Consider the following 13,053-nt stretch of genomic DNA (forward strand, 5'->3'; position numbering starts at 1 on the left):
TTTATTTCATTCATTATCAATGATTAAGTCCGGATCCGAATTTCTGTCATTTTATTACAACACAGAAAACCAACAATGATATTTTAAAACTAATACCGAAAATTAAGGTACACGAAGAGGTAAAGTTCCTTACTGAACAATTTATTCAATTTACTTATGTTAGATAAATAATGGTATCCCACTAATATCAACAATGATACAACTTTAATAAAAGAACAAAGTTCCTATTAATTCCAAGTAGCACGCATTTCATTTAACAAAAGTAAAATCACAAAAATACTGAACTCCGAGGAAAATTCAAAAGGTAATAGCCAACAATATTTTGATACGCCCGTAAAAGTTTAACGGGACGTATTATGATAAAATTGAGAATGGAAATGGGGAATGTGTCAAAGAGTGCCAGCTGAAGGACGCCTCCGGGTGCGGGAATTTCTCGCTACATTGAAGACCTGTTGGTGACCCTCTGCTGTTGTTTTTGATTTGGTCGGGCTGTTGTCTCTTTGACACATTCCCCCCCCCCTATAAAACTGATATCGTTTGGACACGTTCGAAAATCAGTGCATATCAACTATTCTTTAAAAGAGTTATGCCATTCGGAAATATTAGTTATATTTGAAATTGCATTGTATTTACTGTCATTCCGTTATTTCTTTTATATATTTGTAAAAAAATTAAAGAACAAATAAACAGCTGCGCTACGCTTGCATATGATACGCCGGTCGTCTTATGAAAAAAACAAACCATAATACATGTTTTAAAATAACACGGGGGTTGTACAGAAAGTCATGCTAAGTATATTCTGACTCATTGCTTGTTTTTGCTCAAAAGGAATAAAATTGAGAATGAAAATGGGGAATGTGTCAAAGAGACAACAACCTGACCATAGAATAAACAACAGCAGCAGGTCACCAAAAGGTCTTCAATGTAGCGAGAAATTCCCGCACCCGGAGGCGTCCTTCAGCTGGCCCCTAAACAAATATATACTAGTCCAGTGATAATGAACGCCATACTAATTTCCAAATTGTACACAAGAAACTAAAATTAAAATAATACAAGACTAACAAAGGCCAGAGGCTCCTGACTTGGGACAGGCGCAAAAATGCGGCGGGGTTAAACATGTTTGTGAGATCTCAACCCTCCCCCTATACCTCTAACCAATGTAGAAAAGTAAACGCATAACAATACGCACATTAAAATTCAGTTCAAGAGAAGTCCGAGTCTGATGTCAGAAGATGTAACCAAAGAAAATAAACAAAATGACAATAATACATAAATAACAACAGACTACTAGCAGTTAACTGACATGCCAGCTCCAGACTTCAATTAAACTGACTGAAAGATTATGATTTCATCATATGAACATCAGGCACAATCCTTCCCGTTAGGGGTTTAGTATCATACCATCATAACATATATGAGAAGAACATAACCCGTGAACATAACCGTGGTATACAAATGTCCGGCGTCCGTCTGTCTGTCGTAAACACGGTACATCATATATCCTTATGTCATTAATCTGAACATGGTTTTTTTTTCACGATGGTCAAACGATCTGTTTTCTTTTTGGTGAACTTTTTGAGTAAATTAAACAGGGGTGTTTTTTTCACAGTCCGCGCTGTATCTCAAAAACGATTTATGATTATTACTTAAAGCTTTACAAACTTCTCAGTTATATGAATCTGAAGATCTGTACACGTTTTGAGGATGATTCAAATTTTATTTTAGAGTTATTGAGTTTATGAAAAAAGAGGGGATTTTCACATGTCGCGCCCTATCTCATAACTTTTGATAATTATTGCATAAAAAATGTCACATACTTGTTAGTTAAATCATTCTTAAGATCTGTTTATTCTTTCGTGATGATTCCTTAATTCATTTTTGAGTTATCAGTGAATGTTTATTGAGCTTCAATTTGGTATCATAGAAAACATGTTGTGATATACAAACTTTGCATCGGAACTAATCACATTTATTCAAAAATCAGTTGTTGGCATGACACGGGTTATGTTCTTCTCATATATGTTATGATGGTATGAAACTAAACCCAAACGGTAGGGATTGTGCCTGATATTCATATGATAAAATCATAATCTTTCAATCAGTTTAGTTGAAGTCTGGAACTGGCATATCAGTTAACTGCTAGTAGTCTGTTGTTATTTATGTATTATTGTCATTTTGTTTATTTTCTTTGGTTACATCTTCTGATATCAGACTCGGACTTCTCTTGAACTGAATTTTAAATGTGCGTATTGTTATGCATTTACTTTTCTACATTGGCTAGAGGTATAGGGGAGGGTTGAGATCTCATAAACATGTTTAACCCCGCCGTATTTTTGCGCCTGTCCCAAGTCAGGCGCCTCTGGCCTTTGTTAGTCTTGTATTATTTTAATTTTAGTTTCTCGTGTACAATTTAGAAATTAGTATGGCGTTCATTATCACTAAACTAGTATATATGTGTTTAGGGGCCAGCTGAAGGACGCCTTCGGGTGCGGGAATTTCTCGCTACATTGAAGACCTTTTGGTGACCTGCTGCTGTTGTTTATTCTATGGTCAGGTTGTTGTCTCTTTGACACATTCCCCATTTTCATTCTCAATTTTATTCCTTTTGAGCAAAAACAAGCAATGAGTCAGAATATACTTAGCATGACTTTCTGTACAACCCCCGTGTTATTTTAAAACATGTATTATGGTTTGTTTTTTTCATAAGACGTCCGCCGTATCATATGCAAGCGTAGCGCAGCTGTTTATTTGTTCTTTAATTTTTTTACAAATATATAAAAGAAATAACGAAATGACAGTAAATACAATGCAATTTCAAATATAACTAATATTTCCGAATGGCATAACTCTTTTAAAGAATAGTTGATATGCACTGATTTTCGAACGTGTCCAAACGATATCAGTTTTATAGTTTGGCAAGAATTATACTCTTGAAAAATCTAATTAAACATAAGGACCGGAAAGTTAGACAGAGGAATGAACGTGCGATATTTCATACCGCATAGTCAGCTATAAAAACTGTGAATTTTAAAAAACTGTTTACAAGCCTCCAAATTTTATTCAATTGTAATCATTGTCCCGAATAAATGTTTAATTTTAAGAATTAGTGTGAAATTCTAAAAATTTATTAAAACGTGAATAGATGGATTTAAAGGATTATTATAATGAAACAGTAGCCCACCAAACAAACAAAAAATAACACCTAGAGGTCAACATATCATGGTATAAATTAATACATAAGTTAATACATGAGTGTGTACAGTACATGTACCTGTATGTCAAGTTCTAAATTGCCGAGTCTTTTATTTTAAAATCCGTAAAAGTTATCAACAGTCCGTAATCACTTTTTTTTTTAGATGTTTCTCACTTAGACCACAAACAAAGAGATGTATTTATGATTGACATGATTTTATTTCCGAAAACAATATCACCAATTTTTAGGTAGCTTTTTACAAGCAATATTTACACATCTGAAAACCGTCGCCGGTAATTTGCAGCGATAACGTCGAAAAGTCTGCTAGGGATGTCGTGCACTTAATGGCTTACGTTGAGGTTACAGTGGGGGGACGCAATTTTTATAATAATTCGCGTTAATCATAGAATCTAGCACGGTGACATATATTTTTTATTTGAGATTTGGAGAAAGCTTGACAAAATACAGTTTATGCAGAAAATGATAAAAATGACATTTTCAGAAACACTTTATTTCGATATTTACTGGATTAAAAAAATACCACTTTGAGCATCTGGTCCGCAATGTCAAGCAAGGCTTGAATACTTGTATAATTATTCGTGTACGGCTTTATTTTTTCCTTATTGTCACTTATCACAGCTTCAAATTGAACCCGATCTTTTTAATTTACGACGAAGAATGTTTGCTCAAATTTTTTTTTAACATGCCTACCTTTTTAAAAAAATTGCTCAGCTTTTATTTTCTCTAAAACGAGCACGGTGATCTTTGTTTTATTTTGGATTTTTTTTTTTTTATAACTCGCCAAGGCCTACAACATATTTCAAAACTATAAAAATAAGTAGCCAGAAAATTCGCTATTAGATAAGATATTATAAGATAAGATAATTTTATTAACCAATCATGGTGCCCAAAATTTGAGCTATATATTCAATTGCATATTTAACGACAAGTTGAAAGAAAATTATATACTATCAGTTAGCGCTAAAGATTCCTCCATTCTTTCTATATCGGACACATTATTTTGTCTATTTTATAGCGTTGAGGTTATTTCCCTTGCGGGTTAAATAACTGAAAGATATTTTTCATTTCAAATGTAATTATCGGATTAGTAATACTTATTTTGTACCCAAAGGCGTCTATTAAAATTTTCTTCTTTTAAAAGTGTGAATTGAAATCACACGTAATTTGAAAAAGTAAATAATATCTCGACGTGAAAAGGCCGGGTCAAGACGGTTTCTAAATCTAACACAGAGTGAAGGAGTATGTGTTAACTTGGACGGATAGAAATAAATTCGACAAACGTTTGAAACAAAATAATTCATCTATTTTTGTATTATGGATTAATGTGACGCGTGTTGATTTCGCAGTTTTTTGAGAAAATGGAGCGTTCAAAAATAATGGAACTTGGACGACAGGCAGTTCCTAGTACGTTAAGACAAAAATGGAAAAAGAAGATTGAAAAACAACCTTGTTGTGGCGAGGAGACAGAACTGTGTTCGTGTAAAATAAGGAAGCTGAAGCTTGTTCTCGAGGCATTCCAACATGCTTTCTCGTCTAAGAGAAGAGTTATTGTCGATAAAATTCTCGGTTCTGATGTCCTTGAGAAAAATAATAACATTGTTAAAAGGAAAAAGAGTATAAAAGGGACAATTGCTCCGTGTGTAAACAAAACTATACCAAAGGAGGAAGTTCCAGACACAGATCTAAGTTCCCCAATAATACACAGACCCAAACTGGATCCCGACACGGAGCGATGCTTCAGACGTACATTAATTGTATCTGTTGGTATTCTAACATTTCTAGTTTTTGTGCTGGCTTATTCTATTGAACAAAGACTAAGATGATGTTAACATTTATGTTTTCCATGTAAATAAGTTCTAACGTTTTGACTTGTTTTCCTTTTTTGACATTATAAGTACTTAAGATTTAAAGCTTGTATAGTTTAACTAGTTTATACTTAAATTTAACAATGTGGCACATCTAAATGTCAGAATGCTCCTTTCTAAATTGCTTTTGACATAAAACACCCGATCATAATGAAACATTGGATAAAGTCAACGTGATATTGTTTCTGATTGTATATAGTTCACGAACTTATTATCTTGTACTGAACAATATTTGTATGTATCATGTTGTTTATCACTGCTTATAACAACAGCTATTCAATAATTAAGTCATAAAGTTTTGTGTTTTGTATACAGGGAATTAATTTGTTGTTGTTTGTTATAAAGACTCATCTGCTTAAACAGGCTAACAAAAGAGCTACTGTTGGCCTAAATTTCTAACTTGAACGATTTTCATTGTAAGTTATATGATAAGAAAAAGGAGATGTGGTATGATTGCCAATGAACTATAAAGGGATCGAATGGCCTACAAGTATAAAAATAAGGAGATGTGATATGTTTGTTAGTGAGATATTCATCAAAGTCCTAGTGTGTACAGTTATGGTTATAAACCCCTAAATGTTTTGCCCCTTTAATATTTAATGTTTAACATTAGCCCTGTTTGATGTGGCGGTTTCTTACAGCTTCTTCGTTTGGGAGGGGATCTAGAGTTTCCTTCAATGACCTTATCATCCTGGTGGAATCCAATTGATATCACTGAATCATGTCTACCCAATAAGTTGTACATATATAAGTATATAGATATAAGAAGATGTGATAGGAGTGCCAATGAGACAACACTCCATCCATGTCACAATTTATAAAAGTAAACTTTGGCCATAATATGTCAAAGTAAGGTCTTCAACACGGAGCCTTAGCTCACACCGAACAGCAAGCTATAAAGGGCCCCAAAATTACTAATGTAAAACCATTCAAATGGGAAAACCAACGGCCTAATCTACATGTATATAAAAAAAAACAAGAAACGAGAAACACTTATGAATCACATCAACAAACGACAACTACTGAACATCAGATTCCTGACTTAGGACAGGTGCTAATTGTAGCGAGTTAAACGTTTTAATGGTACCAAACCTTCACAGCTCCTATATGTTATATATAGTACATGTTTTATTAAGAGCCGTCCAAACTTATCTTCAATCTTATACATTGTACCTAGCTAGAGGCTGTTATCTCAATGTATCAAATTGTTAACGACTTAATTGTTTGCTTGTTGTCATTTACAGTCTTCGATTGGTCTCAAATGACCCAGATATTAACAACTCTAGGTCACCATACGGCCTTCAACAATGAGCAAAGCCAATACCGCATAGTCAGCTAGAAAATGCCCCGAAATGACAGTGTTAAACAATTCAAATGAGAAAAACTAACGGCCTAAAAAAATAAAATGAACGAAAAGCAGGCACATATATACAGAATGTTGCGGGATTAAACATGTTAGCGGGATCCCAACCCTCCCCTAATCTGGGGTAGTGGTGTAACTGTACAACATAAGAACGAACTGTAAAAATCAGTTGAAAAAGGCTTAACTCATCAGATGGATAAAAATGCAAAAACTACAAATACAGGTGGACGTAGACGGGTACTTGTACATGCCAACAACAAAAAGGCAATTAGTACAGATCTGAAAGTACTCGCAGTTACTGACAGCTAGTTCAAAGCACTAACAACAAGTGAAAAAAATCATGCATCTAAGACTAAACAGTTCTTTATAGTCCTAAATGTATATGAAATATCTGCCACTGAACGCCAAGCAAAATACAACTAATCAATTAAATAAACAATCCTGCTGACATATTATTAAATTTGGAGTACATGTGCATATCAAATTGCCACTGTTAAGCAACCATAATGGGATTCCTATAAATGTATGAGTCATTGGGGAAGGCTTTTATATATATCAATTCCTCTAATATGATCTTTTTATTTATAATATTTATAAAAAGTTATCAAAGGTACCAGGATTGTAAACGCCAGACGCGCGTTTTGTCTATATAAGACTCATCCGTGACGCTCAGATCAAAATAGTTAAAAAGCCAAACAAGTACGAAGTTGAAGAGCATTGAGGACCCAAAATTCCAAAACGTTGTGCCAAACACAAGTGTGACCCACAACTCACAACCTGCAAAATAGCACATCCCAATTGAAGTGATGTTCTAATATTTATTTAACTGAACGTGGCAGTTAAGGCAGCTTCATGAGCTTGGTTAAATGGTTGAAGGATGTTTTACATTTATCGCATCACTTAATCAATCAACAGACACTGACACACTGAGTGAGCTATTCACCATAACATAAATAGCAAATGTGACTTTTCAGTCAACCATAAATACCTTTCAATAATTAATTAAATGCCTAGCAACATCAATAAACAATCAATAATCCATGAAAAAAAGATAGTTTAGTAAACATCTATGGAAGTGTCAACAAAGTAGAGTGTGGTCAAATTACCGGTAAGTACAATTATCATACAGAGTAGGAAATATCAGAACGTTTGTTTACCATGTTTACTTATCAAAAATTGAATCCAAATACATCTTCTTGTTTATCCTTATTGGAATTAAAATATACAAAATATCATGTACGTGATTGAATATAAATATTTTACCTGTGGAACAGAGTCCAAATATAGAACATGATTTAAATTATATATATTATAATATTTTTCTTCCTTGCTTGAATGAACTGGTGATCTAATAATGTTTTTATACAAGTGATCACAAGTGGTTTGATAATCTCCAAATGTCTTTCAACTGTTATTTTTAATAAACGTTATGCAAAACTCTTATTGAATCACATTTTATCTATAATAAAAAACGTAATCCATTGTTTTGTACTGATATGTACATTTGTGTTTCTCCAATGATAGCTCGAAAGTGAGAGTCGGGTCCTCATACCGATATCGATGTGTACCCTCAAATATCCACAATGTCGGAGACCCCACATTCAACTACCGGTACAAAAAATGTAAACCTGTAATTCAACTAAAACAATAGATAGAATAATATTAGAACTATATCAATACATGGCATTTTTCACATTGACCTTGGTATCAGCCATCGACTCCTATGAGCACTCGGGCTACGCCCTCCGACTTAAAAGTTTAGTAATTTGTAAAAGTAATCTTTATTTACAGCAATCTAATTAAAAACCGATCTCTCATCGCTCCCATTTTCTGATATGTCGCTCCCACATCTCTCATCGCTCCCGTTTTCTGATATGTCGCGTGGGAGCGACATATCAGAAAACGGGAGCGATGAGAGATCGGTTTTTAATTAGATTGTATTTACAGTCAAGTTGCATATATACATAATAACTAGGAACATGAGTTCGTAAAAGCTTGATCATGTTGATACCACAATCAATATGCAAAATGAGTTGCTTCGCTTCTGTGTCAATTGGCATTTCATTTCCGCCAAAATAATCTTCCATTTGCGCCAAAATAATCTTTCATTTGCCCCACAGGCCACATTTCATTTGCGCCAAAATAATCTTTCATTTGCGCCACAAACCATATTTCATGATACAAACCATTTTTTTATTTGCGCCAAAATAAAGCATTCCATTTGATCCCATAATACAGGGAAATACTTATAAATAGTACAAAATAGTTTTATTCCACAGAAACCTCTAACTATAACTTAGAATCACAGTTTTTAATTGGGTATTAAAACGGTTTATTCCTTGAATGCCAACATCCTTTGATCTACCGACAATTTACCTGTAAATTTATGTTGGCATAGGAATGGTTCATTCTGGCTATTCCTACATTTTGAATTTTATAGGTAAAATAGTAAAATTTTATGTAGGAGTTCCCAGAATTTTTGTGTAAACAATGGGATTATGTAGGATTATGTTGTAACAACACTAAACTAATGAGATCTAATGAATCAAGGTAAATGCAGGTAATTCTTGTAGAAAGTAAAGAAAAAGAATAATTTATATCACAATCTTTTATTTCATTGAACATATAAGAGATTTCAAAGTCTTAATCAATGTGCAGGAGATGCGAAGCAGCATCTCCATACTCGACTGGAGTAAGTTCATCATTCTGTTACTTTATTTTCTATTATTATCTATGATAATTAAGTACTTTTGATATTATATTCATTTTTAAAAATCATAATTTGTTAAAATAATGAAATTAATAAATTCTTTGTGCCTGTCCGAAGTCAGGAGCCTGTAATTCAGTGATTGTCGTTTGTTTATGTGTTACATATTTGTTTTTCGTTCATTTTTTTTATATAAATGAGGCCTTTCGAATTCATAGCTGACTATGCGGTATGGGCTTTGCTCATTGTTGAAGGCCGTACAATGACCCATAGTTGTTAATGTCTGTGTCATTTTGGTCTCTTGTGGACAGTTGTCTCATTGGCAATCATACCACATCTCCTTTGTATATTTGAGGCTGAAGTTGAAAGTGTAGGTAACTATTAATTTTCTTTTTAAATACTTTTTTTCAGACTTTCCATGCTTTTACTACTTTTTCTTTCATTTTATTCTTATTTTTCCAATGCTTTTACTTCCCTTTCTTTCAAATAGTTTTATTTTTTAGAAAATCCATGGTATTAAAATACTTAAAATTATTACTTTATGCATATTTTTTTAAAAACAAAAAAGTCTCTCATTTTTTACATATAAATAATGATTTTTATTTAATTTCCACAGGTAAATCTACCTTTGACCAAATTAGGGGAGAGATCCGTTTGCGCCAAAAATGCGTCCTTTTGCGCCACAACTTTTTTTCTCCAATGCTACGTTTGCGCCACCTGTTTTAAAATTACATGGTATCATTTGCGCCAAAAATAAAATATACGATTGCTCTAACTTTTGTGGGTCTGTCTCATGTATATGTGCAAGATTTCCACTCAGAACACCTAGGCATTGCTCATCGGTATAAGCTGTAGCACTGCAGTTTTTTGTAGTACATCGCCATCTTATTTCTCCACTTTTCTTAATAAAAGCCTGACGAAATTTATGGCCATCCAACAAAATAACTGGCTTCCCTCGATTCGATTCTAATTTCTTCATATCCATGTTATCAACGCAAAGACTTCTCTTAAACTGATTCTTTTATATGCGTCACTGAACACTTTTTATAATTAGTGTTTACCTGTTTGTTTATATATATGCATACCTTTAGTTTAATTGTAATCCTATTATTTATACTCACCTTTCACCAACAAGAGTAACAATTATCTAGCGAATAAAAATATATAAGACATAAATGATACTAAATATATATATAAATCTTTAATATGTACGATCAATATGTGTTCAGGTAAATTGGTGCAAATGAATTCCGAAAACTGGCGCAATTGATACTTTTGAAGAAAAAAAATTTGGCGCAAATGATACCCCTGAAAAACAGTAATTGGCGGAAAAGGAGTGCTGCCCAAATTAGACACTAATGACTAAAACAACATATTTTGCAATGACAACATCTATTGTTCTTCCACTAATCCCCCTTGTAGGAATAGCCAGAATAGTAAAATACAAAATGTAGGAATAGCCAGAAGACACCCATAGGAATAGGTGTAAGTAGTTATCACAACAAAAGTGCATGCTTATCAAAACAATCATACTAATTAAACAGATAGGTAAATTGCAGGTAGCTAAATCTAATTCCTGTTTGTCAAGTTGTTGAAAATCATTTGTTGCTGTTACTGCTTGAACAAATATGGATTTTTGTAAAATGAAACCGTAAAAAAGTGTTGCATCACAGGGTCAACATGAGCATATTGAGAGAAATTCCAGTTTGCACAAATTTTACAATAGCCTCATTGGACTTTTTTTTTACTATATATGTGAGTGCTGTAATTTACTTAAGGAATGACTGTAATGTTTTTTTTCTGTCTATGAAAAAATAGCATAATAAAAAATGTGGTGCACACTGAATAACGCGCGTAGCGGGTAATTCAACAGTGTGCACCACATTTTTTATGTTATTTCGAATAAAATCAATAATGGAAATGGGGAATATGTCAAAGAGACAACAACCCGAACAAAGAGCAAACAACACTATGTAGCTTGTGAAACACGTTTATTGAGATAAGTCCATGTTAACTCGTCTTTATCATGAAAACAAATTGGCGACATAAAGTCGTGCTTTTTTCCTGAGACTATGTAGGAATTCCATACACTAAATCTGTTGGATGTGTACTGAATGTGCTCTTATAATTTGACTTTTTAATGGGGAGGGGGCGAGAATGAAATTTAAAAAAAAATGGGCAGGATTGTGAACTAAAATAAAAAATTGAAACACTTTGCCAAAAAATGCAGAACTTCTACAGATGGTTTCAACTTCTTAGGTTTTTCTGTTACACCACCGTCCCAGGTTAGGGGGAGGTCGAATTCTTACAAACGTGTGTTACTCCAAAACATTATGTACGTATTTGTCCCAAATAAGGATCTTGTAATTCAGTGGTTGTAGTTTGTTAATAATCGTCATGTTTGTCTTTAGTCATGTCGTTGATAATTTGATATGAAAAAAAATGCTTCAAACATTGAAAAAAGTATGACAAAACAGAAAATGACCAGCAGCTTATATAAAATAAAAAGAAGATTTGGTATGAATGCCAACTCTCCACAAGAGACCAAAATGATACAGAAATTAACAACTATAGGTCACCGTACGGCCTTCAACATGAGCAAAGCACATACCGCATAGTCAGCTATAAAAGACCCCGAAATGACAATGTAAAACAATTCAAACGAAAAATCTAACGGCCTTATTTATATATAAAAAAATGAACGAAAAACAAATATGTAACACATAAACAAACGACAACCACTGAATTACAGGCTCCTGACTTGGGACAGGCACATACATACATAATGTGGCGGGGTTAATTACCCCATTTCAAGGTCAGAATAAGTCAATGTAATGTTATCGACTATAGATACAGAGATCTACAAATCCGAAGTTTCAAAACTTGCATTTATTTGCAGGAAAGTAAAACTATATTTCGATGGGTTGCCAGGCTAGTAGAGATGTTGAATTTGCTTGTCAGGCGCCATATTCTGCTGAACAGTCTCAATATTCACTGAAAGCTGCATATACAGACGGTCAAGAAGCTGCTGTGCAAAAAGATGATACAAAAAAAAAGAAAACAGTCAAAATGACACTACTACTAGTGGATAGACAAAAATGACAATACTGCTCCTGGATATAAAATGACCGAACATTTAATCTAGCCATGCAGATAAAACTAAAATGGACAAAGATTTGATTCATGGAGTATTCACAATGACGATTGCACAATGACACCCACGGAAAACAACTAAATAAATGGAAATAATTATAAACCAATAAATTATATAAAAGTGATGAAAATCATGGTTATAATTGTAATCTTCCTTGATAAAAAGTTTTCTATTAAAGCTGTCACAACTTTACAGTTATGGAAAAAATAAACAAACACCTAAACAGAACAGCAACACATAAACGAAAGGTCGGAGTTAACTTTCTAACGAAGGCTTTTACTAAGACTTTTAAGAAAATATATACTAATGTTTTACATAGTCTTATCGGGGCCTTTTATACCTAACTATGCGGTATGGGCTTTCCTCATTGTTGAAGGCTGTACGGTGACCTATGGTTGTTAATGTCTGTGTCATTTTGGTCTCTTGTGGACAGTTGTCTCATTGGCAATCATACCACATCTTCTTTTTTACAATAATATATTTTTTGATTTGTGTATGAAATTGTTTTTGGCTTTGAACGAACTTCCAGTAACCTGAGTATTCTGATATCTATTCTTTTTGTCTTTATTGTGTGTGTTTGTTGATTCTGTGCTTTGTTTTTGGTTTGATATGATAAGTCCTTTCCAACTGATTCTTAAAGATGATGATGGTGGGAGTTTTTAACGACATTGACTGGATATACACCCCTCATACGGTCTTAAAGTTTGTTCTTGTGTTTTGCTCTTATATATATACCAATTGATGTCTAAA

General features: G+C 33.4%; 1 long non-coding RNA gene across 1 annotated transcript; it reads left to right on the forward strand.

The window, feature by feature from the left end:
* Positions 1–7,404: 7,404 nt before the first annotated feature.
* LOC143056423 (uncharacterized) lies at positions 7,405–12,433 on the forward strand. Its single transcript, XR_012972331.1, has 2 exons — positions 7,405–7,550; positions 12,049–12,433. It is a non-coding gene; the product is annotated as an uncharacterized LOC143056423 (long non-coding RNA).
* The last annotated feature ends 620 nt before the right edge of the window (positions 12,434–13,053 follow it).

This window comes from Mytilus galloprovincialis, chromosome 13, assembly GCF_965363235.1.
Source record: "Mytilus galloprovincialis chromosome 13, xbMytGall1.hap1.1, whole genome shotgun sequence".
NCBI classification, from domain to species: Eukaryota; Metazoa; Mollusca; class Bivalvia; order Mytilida; family Mytilidae; genus Mytilus; species Mytilus galloprovincialis.